The sequence below is a fragment of the Rhipicephalus sanguineus genome, chromosome 9, assembly GCF_013339695.2.
Source record: "Rhipicephalus sanguineus isolate Rsan-2018 chromosome 9, BIME_Rsan_1.4, whole genome shotgun sequence".
Lineage (NCBI taxonomy): Eukaryota > Metazoa > Arthropoda > Arachnida > Ixodida > Ixodidae > Rhipicephalus > Rhipicephalus sanguineus.
Window position 1 is genome coordinate 32,413,386 of NC_051184.2, and position 11,256 is coordinate 32,424,641.

Here is an 11,256-nt window from a genome sequence, read left to right on the forward strand (position 1 = left end):
TGCTCGCAAACTGTCCTTATTTTTCTTACAAATGTTACAGGCATATCATACAATTCAGCGTATATACAATGCCAGCTTTGTGGTGCCTGGCAGCCACATGTTTTTTATCAGCCCTTTTGTTTGCAGAGCAAAGTAAACGTAAAGCCCTATTGTTCAAGCAACTTCAGCAATCTGACCAGAGCGTTCAGTTTAGCCAGTGCATGGCTATATTCGCATGGTTAATGTCGTGCCTGAGTGAGTCTTTATCACTTTATCCACTGTTTATGTTGGTACATTTTGATTTATGTTTTCATGACATAATCCTGACAGATCCCGGTGATGGTGAAGTATTAAAAATAGATCTGTGAGAGTTAGCTAGTCATGCAGCCAATCTGATATGACTAGTTCTGCAATGTCTGCACAGCCACTGTGGATGGGTTGGGGTGGGGAGTGAGATGTGCATTTATGATGCAACAGCTTTTGTGCTACAAGTGCATTTCTCAGGCCGTAGTGTTCTTGATAACTTATAAAATTGCGCATTGAACCCCTTGCTTTTTATAAAAGTGTTCATATTTGCCCTTGACCTGGTTCACATTTCATCGTTGAAATACTCATATGGGCGAATTTGTCCCTATTTGACAACCGCTACGTGGGTACAAAAATTAAAATATTTGAAAGGAAAGGAGAAATCCTGTTGCTGAAGCAGGCAAAGTTGCTTTTGGCTCTTTGTTAGAAATTGTAGTTGTGTTGGAAGAAAAACATCTTGAAGACGTGAATTGCATGAAATATCGTCTGTGTTCCGTTGAATATTTTCTAGCCTCATTGCTTGAATTTAATCATGTAAAGCTTAGTGGTGTATTTTTTTCACTTGATGGATGATTATGATGTTGCAGCTTTGTATTTATTTGCTTTCTATGCTTTTTTATAGTAGCATTTGCTTCACTGAAACATGAAGAAAAAAAGGGAATGAGCAAAAAGGTTTGCTGTGTGCACTAACACACAGAGTGGTTGCATTAGCATTAAAATGATGCTAAATAGAATTGGTTATATTTGTAGATTATATGGTGGTGCAATGTCAATGTGACCAGCATCTTGAGAACTGGTTTAATGGACTGGAAATGGCAAAAAACATAATATGGATGATGTCATCACATTGAAATCTGTCCGAGTTTCCTGTTGCCTACTGATGTCATTTTTTTGGGGTTAGCTAACTGCACATCAGCAAAAATTATTACATTGTATAAAAAGTAGAAAAAGGCACATCGTGGGTACCTTTGGGAATATCTACTGTGCACTAACTGCCAAAGTGCGATGTAATGTTGCGATTTACATGATAACAGGTTATGTATGTGTGCACAATGTTCAGAAAGTGAAATCAGAGTGTCATTTGCCATTAATTTCAACCAAAAGTTATCGGAGCGTGCTCCATTTGTCTAAACTGATTTAATGTTTCGGATCAAACTAAGAAAGGCTGACATTGAAAGAAGCAAGTAGTAATTGTATTACTAATGCATGACTGCTTCAGTTTATGTGCACGCAAGGTAATGTAATTGTACATGACTGGTGTTTTTGTGCAGTGCGTTCATCTTGCTTCCTTTCATAGTAGCGGTGGCAATTTTTCGAAGTAATTTCCAGACATGTTTATTATGCGTTTCCAGTAGATTTTAGTCAAGTACCAGAGTCTGCTGAGGTGCTCTGTTGCTCCTTAAGGAATCTTCTGACCGAATGGAATGAGCTAAGCGTGTTAGCCAGATGCCTAACGGTGTCTGTTTAATGCAGATAAACTCAGCTGCTGGCTATTCCAGGCTACATTGCATGGAGTTGTCATTAAATACCCTTGTCCACAACAATGAGTTTGCAAGCTCCTTGCAGCACTGTTGTTGCTTTATGAAGCTCAAATTAATAGCAAGATCATTGTGCTGAAGTTGAGAAATTTCATGCCGTGTTGTGCTGGTGTTCATTATGTGCTAAGCACTAGTAGTTTCTCATCTATTTATTAAAAGCTGTCATGGGTTGCCATGGCTTCGTATAGAAGGATGTTATGCAAGAAAAGGACCACAACAGTAGAATAAAATGCATCACCTGTCAAAGTTGGAATCCATCTCATCACAGCATTTTCTGTAGTTGCATTGTGTTATATAATCATCTGCGTAGAATTTATTCTTAGATTGCAGTAGCTACAGATTATGTAGTGATGTATTGAATTAAATAAAGCAAGAAGTTGCAGAGGACACTAAGAAAAAATGGAGTATTTAGGGAGTATTCCTGCCACACATCAATAATGGTCCTCTGGCTTGCTCGCGTTTCCTTTCTTCAAAACTAGGCTCTCGTCACTTTCCTATCAAGAATGCTGTCATGCTGATAACATGCGTGTCGTTCGTGACTGGGAAGTGCCGGGACCGTGGTGATAATGCGAGGAAAGTATGTGAGGTCGATGACGATTATTGTTCTGTGGCAGAAATACTCCTCAAATACTCGATTTTTTCTCGGAGTGGATCCCTAGGCATATTCTTACGAGAGAACACGGAAGTGTTTCTTTTGGCCAGGTTGTCATGGATGGGTGTTGCAATGTCTGCTGTGGGGATTCCCCTCTTCTACACCGCGGCTGTAGGTGATTTCTGTGGCAGCTGTTGGTGCCGGCGTCGGTTTCGAGGCAAGAGGTCAGGTGCTTTACGGACATTGCTTTTGCTGAAACCAGCCAGGTGGGCGCTATCATCAACCTAGCCAAGAAGCACTTCCGCTTTTAAAAAATAGCACAGTGATATACAGCACAAGAGTTCAAAATTTTATACAAATTTTCCCTAGAGTAACTGTTGTAAGCACCAACAGATGCTTGTCATCACATTTTCACGAAGTCGAGATTTTCCTGATGTTGACAATCCTACATGTCGTCATTAAAAGTTGTCCTAGAGGAGGCTTATTCCACTTCAACGAGAGTCAACAAAGCCTGTACAGAAAGTGTTCTCGTTTAAAATTTATTTTGCATCGCGAAAACAAGGTATTCATATAGTTGAGCTATTCTCCAAGCGTGGGTGTGTATAGCACAGTGGTTAAGACACTTGTCCTGGTTGCGTGAGGGACTGGATTCAGACCTAGCCCTGCCTAGAAGTGCGTAACACTTTAGGGGCCTGGCTTGTCGTCCATCCAGTGTCGCATGTCGCATGGTCATAGGCTAGCAATGCTCAAAACCGGGTCAAAATAAACAAGCAGGGTCAAAAATAATATAATTAACAAAAATAGCCAAGAAGTATAATCGCAGTAAGACTGATGCTAGCATCAGTTCCTCAATCCGAAGACACTGTCACGCTACCAAGCGGAGTCCATGTACAATGCAGCCCTAACATCGCAACAACTGGTTGCAGTGGTGGGACGGATCTAAAACCCCGGTCGCAACAATATCTACATAGTTTTTCTTTGTCGGGCTTTTCTTTTTTTTTCAGGAAACGTGTGTTGTTCGTACGTCCAAGTATGTGCACGTGGTGTGTTCGCGACTCTTTTTCCTTTTTTCCTCAAGTTCTTTTACTTCTTTTTTAATTAAATTTTTTTTTACTTTTTTACTTTTCTTTTACTTTTTTTACTTTTGCTCTCTCTCTCGGCTCGGAGGACGATAATATGAAAGCGCATCAAAGCCTGGTAAATTTCGTCTTGGTGAAGATTGGTCTCCGATCGAAACGTCACAAATAAACAGTTTTTTAGAAGTGTATATACCTATTTCCTATATATATGTGTGTGTGTGTGCACAAAAAGGAGGGTTTAAACCCCTCCACCCCCCTGGTTACGCCAGTGGATTTCACCTTCCAGTCGTCTTAGGCAAATGCATAAGAAAACGCATGTTAGTTTTTAAAACTTATTTTCTTTTTCTTGTAAGGGACAGCATCTTTCTTGGTCTCCTCGCCCCGCATTATGTAACGTGGTGCGATGTTCGATTTGTTACGAAAATTATGAGCCGGTTCCGAATGCGGCGCAGTTTATTAACAGGCATTCTCACTAACTGATGTCACTTTAACTACTACAGCGTAAGCAAGTAAGAAAGGTTGAGGGGGTTGAGAAAGTAAATGTAACAACAGTGCTCTTACCTTAATTACGCTGACGCTTATATGGAAGCCCTCCTCATCCTTGATATTCGTTCAAAATGGATATGCCTTAATGCACTGGCTTCAGATCTATAACTGCACTGTTGTTCGCAGGTGATTGTAAATAGAATTTGAGAGAGAAAAGAAGAGAAATGCTGTAGGTCATAGCACTCACTAAGCATTTTACCCCGAACCTTGCACAAGGGACCACATTTTGCCCGTCGTTAGAGGTTATAGCAAGGCAACCAGATACACGCATTTTGAAACGACATTCGAAAATGGAATAATAGTATTTGTCAATAAGTTAGCTTATCTAACGTCTCGATCAGGGGTGTAGGCAGAAATTTTTTTCAGGGGGGGTCACCTCCTTGATTTGAAGTAGGGGCCAGGCAAGCATATGTGGTCGAGTGTCATAGCAAAAAAAATTTTCAGAGGGGGAAGGGGGGGGGGGCACGGGCCCGGTGTGCCACCTTCCCCCCCCCCCCTGGCTACGCCACTGATCTCGATTACGGCATGCCACGAACCACAGAATTTATTATTATTATTATTATTATTATTATTATTATTATTATTATTATTATTATTATTATTATTATGATAACGTTAGAACGGGCCGGCTGTCGTCCAACGAACAAAGAGCATCGCCTCCGAAATAGTCGGCGTAGCACGGCCCATGGAGTGAGGCCGTTGACGCTAAAGCTGGGCTCTCTCCAAGATTACTTATGTCTGTTTTATTGTTTTTCAGTACAGAAGCCATTAGCATGGGATGTATAATCTAGTTGAGCTCTCCCGGTGCAGCATTTAGCTCACGCATGCATGCTCTGCTACGCGGCCAAACGTTTCCGTGCTTCCAAATCTCGGAGTCAATACATTTAGCAACCTGGTGTTTTCTTTCGCCACCAGGCGTCACTGCTATCGCGCTGGCTTGCAAAGGCGGCAAACTGAAATACTGGTTGTCTGAGGAGGAATAAGGGAACACTCGAATGAGCTACTTTGATTTTGTTGGCTCCTTAACGGCTAGTGGATGCGGAACGATTGTTCGTGGATGTTACTAGTCTATCATAAGGGCTCGGAACTGTCAACTACCAGTAGTGTTATGCAAATCTAAGGCATTATGCTTTTGTAGGACAGGGAAATCCGGACATACCCGAAACGCAAGTGTTCCCTTTAACAATGGACCCGTCTGTACGTTACGAAAGATTCACGGAAGTATCAGGCTTGCCTAAGCTGCAAAAAATTCGTAAACTACTCAACACGCAGCAATGGAATGCCTGGATATTCACCCAACAACATTCGTGGAAGGTGTTCGTTCACCAGCCATTTAAGTTGTTGGTTTCGCCAGCAAGATTTCGAGAGCGTGAAACTTAAAATATGCTGAAGCAAGGTTTGAGATTGCGTCAGTTGATAATCGACGTTCAACAAATAGCGCAGCAGCGGACAACGCACAAAAGGTATCTGTTCCCTTGTTTGTCCTTTGTATGCTGTTTGTTGAAGATGAAGTTCAAACGTGTGCAAGGAGCTTCATCTGGGTGCCAGCTTTCATGTATTGGTTGCCGCAGCGTGTTGCCCTTTTTCTTTTCTTGATTTTTTTAAGGATCTGTCCATGACGCCATTTGGCGACAGTCTGGCTTCTGACTGACACTTACAAGTCGGAGAAGCCGAGCCTTACACGAGCGACTTCCCCTCTATCACCAGGTGCATTCGTGAATTTACGACAACAAACGCTTACAACAGCAGCAGCTAGCTGACAACAGCTGTCATTCCGCACTGACTGGTGAAAAAGGCGGCCTACCACACACACACACACACACACACACACGCACACACACACACGCGCGCGCACGCACACACACCACACACAAACACATCGCAAGTTTAAACATTTAGACGCAACAAAATAACACCTTTATAAGCAAGCGTTAAATGTTCGCCAGCACAACTAGAGCTACTTTTGACGGCAATACATGCAAGGAACTGCGGCAGACGAAGCACCTATCAAGTGGAAATTTTCACGGATCAAAGAGCCCTGAATGTCTCTATCAAACATCGTGCATTTACGTCCCGAAAGTCGTCTTTTCCTTCTAACACGATAAAGCGCACACTTTTCCCGCCAAGAACCCACACTTACGCAGGGGCAACGACCGCGCAGTAAGCAACTTCAATGACGCGCGCAACCTCGCAGCTAACAGCCATAACAGCGTCTTCGAGCCAGCGCCTCTGCCGTGCTTTCCTTTATGTCTGTTCGTCCCGTTTATCCTCAGCTAGGGAAACAGCGGATTTGAGGAATTCGATTTAACCAATGAGATAACACTTGCACACGGCACCGAGAAATCAAACCGTTGATACCGTTGACTTGGCGCACGCGCGGAGTCGCGGAGTCGGCGGAGTCTCGTACCCAGTGCTTGGAGTGGCATCGTAGGTGGAGGTGCTGACGTTCGTTGGTGTCCCCGAATCTTTTGGCGGGAAACGTAACGGATCTTCTGGTAGACTGGACGACAACCTTCTATGGTCATGGGACAGCTGACACTTCGACGACACAAATTGTATTGTTTTCTGCATGGTTTTACATCTTGACTGGCCACAGAGCTCCGCGTTCCAGAACTTTTAAGGGCTAGGTCTAGCGGACAGTGGAGGCGGCTTGCCGTGGCGAATGAAAGAACGCCGCCCGGCGCGCCTCTTCAGACCTTCGTCGTACTGGGCAGCTTCGGAACGTGAGTACTTATGGAACTAACACGTACCTTGCACAGATTTTGCCTTTACTGGCCACAAGGACGTATTGGGCGCAAATAGCTTACATTTTTTTTTAATTTCGGGTTTGTCATCTCTTCGTATTCGCGAGCTGTTGTGCGTGCTTGCAGCTTCGTAGTGTCTTTTCTTTTATTTTTTTTTTGCAAATTTGACAGAACGTCGTTGAACGCAAACGCTAAAGATTTGTTAATTCGATTACCTCGCGCGGATTTCTTGACGGATAGCTCCCGCGGATTTGTGCGTGAAACGGGAAAGGGCGGTATCGCCATGTCGTCTCCATCTTCGCTAGCCATGTTCGCTAGTCTCTGGTTTCCTGGGGAGGGAGGGCGCAGTATTGGCGCTAACGTGGACGTATTGTAGTTGGGGAAGGGACAGCGGTCCGGCTTTTTAGGTCAACCCCCCCCCCCCCCCCCCTCTGCTCCATCTCTTCTGGTCCTTTCCTTACTTATTTGTTCTGCCTTTGTCGAGCGTCGGCAATTGCTGTCTGCGCATAAGGTGTTGTTATAAATTAGAGAATTGTTTAGTTTTGACGATATTTATTTTAGATAACCGACTGCAGGCAGTAGCGAAAGGGGGATGTTTTCAAAACTTAATTAGAGCGCAACCACACGACACCTTCACACACCCAGATATCAACCACGTACAGCGCTCACTTCCAACTGATTTATTGATCGCACGGGCTTGAATATGCATGTGACACATGCGCGCATTAACATCCGATAAAGCCAACACACACACAATCAAGACGTACATTTCCTTCCTGTTCCTTCCATCGCACAGTCTAGATCTGATGAAGTGAAATTCGCTGGGAAACAGAGATAGCGACGGGGTGCTTACACAGCGGTCCTTGTCTTTTTCTATGGAAAATGCCTCTAACACTTCACGTGCAGCCCCGCCACGGCGGTCTAGTGGTTATGGCGCTCGACTGCTGACCCGAAGGTCGCGGAATCGAATCCCGGCCGCGGCGGCTGCATTTTCGATGGAGGCGAAAATGTCTGAGGCCCGTGTACTTAGCTTTAGGTGCACGTTAAAGAACCCCAGGTGGTCGAAATTTCCGGAGCCCTCCACTACGGCGTCTCTCATAATCATATGGTGGTTTTGGGACGTTAAACCCCATATATTATTATTATTACTTCACGTGCAGTTTTCCTTGTGCTTCTGCCAAGAATCTTTGTCTCAGAGAATCCTGGTCATTAACAAAAATCGGGAAGTTGTGCCAACGTATTTGCGATAGCAAAAAGCGCGGCTGCGAGAAGAAGCATGAGAGGCCTTTTGTAAAATGTTCCACGGGGGTCGTGTACTCGATACCCCTATCCTGCGGCAAGGTGTACATCGGTCAAACCGAAAGATGTGTTAGTGACCTGTTAAGGGAACACGCCCAAAAATTAATAAAACGAGATGACAAGTATGCGCACCTGGCTGCGCATGCTATAATGTGTGGCTGTCACGCAGGATTCTCTGAGACAAAGATTCTTGCCAGAAGCACAAGGAAAACTGCACGTGAAGTGTTAGAGGTATTTTCCATAGAAAAAGACAAGGACCGCCGTGTAAGCACCCCGTCGCTATCTCTGTTTCCCAGCGAATTTCACTTCAGATCTAGACTGTGAGATGGAAGGAACAGGAAGGAAATGTACGTCTTGATTGTGTGTGTGTTGGCTTTATCGGATGTTAATGCGCGCATGTGCCACATGTATATATTCAAGCCCGTGCGATCAATAAATCAGTTGGAAGTGAGCGCTGTACGATGTCTGGGTGTGTGAATGTGTCGTGTGGTTGCGCTCTAATTAAGTTTTGGAAATGATCTACCAACTAGCCCAACAAGTTCCTTTAGGAGGATGTTTGTTTGTGTGTGTGTGTGTGTCCCGGAGGTAAAAGCGAAGGAAATTAACGTGGGTGCAGTCCGCGCTACCCTGAGGTGCAACGGGCTTAAGCCAATTAACAACAAGAACAAAAACAAGATCAATAGGGGAAATTTCCCAAAGTACACCTTGAAAAAACTAACTAAAAAATATGGAAAGGCTAAGCCACTAGAGCGTGGTCGAAAGGAACTAAAGGTTAAGCGTTAGGTTGATTAAATGTAAGAAAGTAAGTTATACATAATAATCATTTACGTTCCCCAAATCGTTTAGGTAGTGTGTTCGTGTTAAGTGAAAAGGTAATGGCCAACGCAATGGTAAAGTAGTAAGCAGCGTTGATGAAGTGTGTGTGTGTGTGTGTGTGTGTGTGTGTGTGTGTGTGTGTGTGTGTGTGTGTGTGTGTGTGTGTGTGTGTGTGTGTGTGTGTGTGTGTGTTGGGGCTCCACAAGACCTCTGGAAGGCCGTGTATGTTTCAAGGGCTCTGGATTTCAAAGTGGACGGAAGCTTTTACTGGTCAGTGATGTGCGCTTGAGATGTGCAGAAGGCGTTTAGATATTGGTGGAAAAATGGCAGGGTGCGTGTGATAGGTCGAAAGTCGTTACAAGAGTAGATAACGTTTCATAGTAATAACATAAGTTTGTATGAAGAAACCAAAACAAGATATCATGGATGCTAGTTTGTAAGAGATGAGATAACCGAACTTAATTAACAGGTTAGATCATTATTGGTCACCGCACAGTTTCAAAGGGCACGTTAATGGAACTGGTTTGACAAAGTGGCGTTTTGAGCTAGTTGGTTAAATGCATCGAAGTGTACCATAGAGCAAACTCGGACGAGAAAGACACAACGGGTTTTCATGTGCATTGATTGGGCTTTTTCCGTGTACGGATCACAAGACTATTGTTTCTGGTAATAAACATTCAGTTGAACGTTAGCGCTCGTTCCGTTGTCTTTCTCATGCGTGTTTGTTAGCGCTGTTGATAATTTTGATGTTAATAGACTCCCCTAATAATAACAATATCCGCATCTCTTTCTGAAAGCGTTAGCTATTACTATTTACTATGTTGTTTTTGTCCAATTGTCTTCGTTCCCTCAGCGGTCATTATTAAGTGATTGTACTAATAATAGTCCCGCTCTGCTGCACTTTACTGTAGAGGCAACTGAGCTCAGTCGTCGCCTTTGATTGCACAAGGAACGCTGTTGTGCGAGCTCGTGTGCGTCGTTCGTTCTCACTTTCGTTTTCTTGTTTAATTAAGCGACAGCATATCTTAGCGCGTCCGTTACCACAAGCACGGAACGTTAATGTTGGGTGTGTTTCGTGCAACTGTTTGGACTGTTTGTGCAACCGCGTTACACACGACACAGGGCGCGTAGCAACTGCATTAAGAAATTGTAAGTGGAAAGCTGTGTTTCGCTAAAAATAAATCATGCACTTTGCGCAAGGTAGTCGTTTGAGGTTGTAGGAAAGACGCTCGCTTCTGCAACCAATAAGGGAGCACGGCGCTGCGCCTGAAAGGGGAAGCGGATATAGGCGAGTAAAAGATGGAGTGTGTGTGTGTGTGTGTGTGTGTGTGTGTGTGTGTGTGTGTGTGTGTGTGTGTGTGTGTGTGTGTGTTGGGCTAGAGAGGCGGGGAGGACGGAGGAGAGGTAGGGATCCAAACAAGTGGCGTAGCCAGGGGGGGGGGGGGCACACTGGCACATCGGGCCGTCCCCCCCCCGAATTATTATTATTATTATTTTTTCTTTGCAATGGCATACAGAGCTCAAAATGACACTCGATGACATGTGCCTGCCCGACCCGCACTTCTGATCAAGGAGGTGCTCCCCCCCCCCCCCCCAAAAAAAAATTTCTGGCTACGCCCCTGTAGGAGAGTGTAGTCAAATATGGATAAGATCGACATTTAAGCACCCAGGCTCTTTGTGTCCATGGTGCTTCTAAATCTCGTACTTTTGCTTCCTCATATGCGCACAGGTGTGACTCTCGTATGTGTACGATATCGCAACCAGCTGCCCGTTTGAATTGACGCGCCTTTTTTTTGTTTTCTAGGAGGTGCTACCACCTGTCGTTAGGCGCGAGAGTAGGTCTGGACAGGGCCACCACGGCTGCCGATTTCTGTGAATGGTGCACGCTCGAGAGCTCCAACGCCGTAATACGCAGCAAACATTCTGGCTTACGTACTGCACATTTATTAGATGTGAAGCATTTTATAGCGGAGTTCAATCCGGTGGTGGTGCCTAGTGGTGGTGTGCCGCGTGACCACCCTTACGGCGCATGCGAACCCTCTCCACTTCCCCCTCGCCCCCCCCTCACCGCTTCCTCCTCTACCCTTCCCCCTTCTACCCTTCCCCCTCTACCCTCCATCTCCCTTCCCACTCTCCACTTTCCCCCTCACCAATCCCCCTCTGAAACGCGGGCTCTACATGCCGAAACACTGCTTCGCATCGCCTCATGGTCCCCTTTAGCGGGAGATGGTGTGTTTTTTTATTGTGAAAACTGATGTCATTCACGTTTCATCTGTAAGCCGTAGCATTAATTGAGTGATCAAAATAGAAGACCTGACGTCATTTAATGAGGTACGCACAGAGCATGACATAGGGCG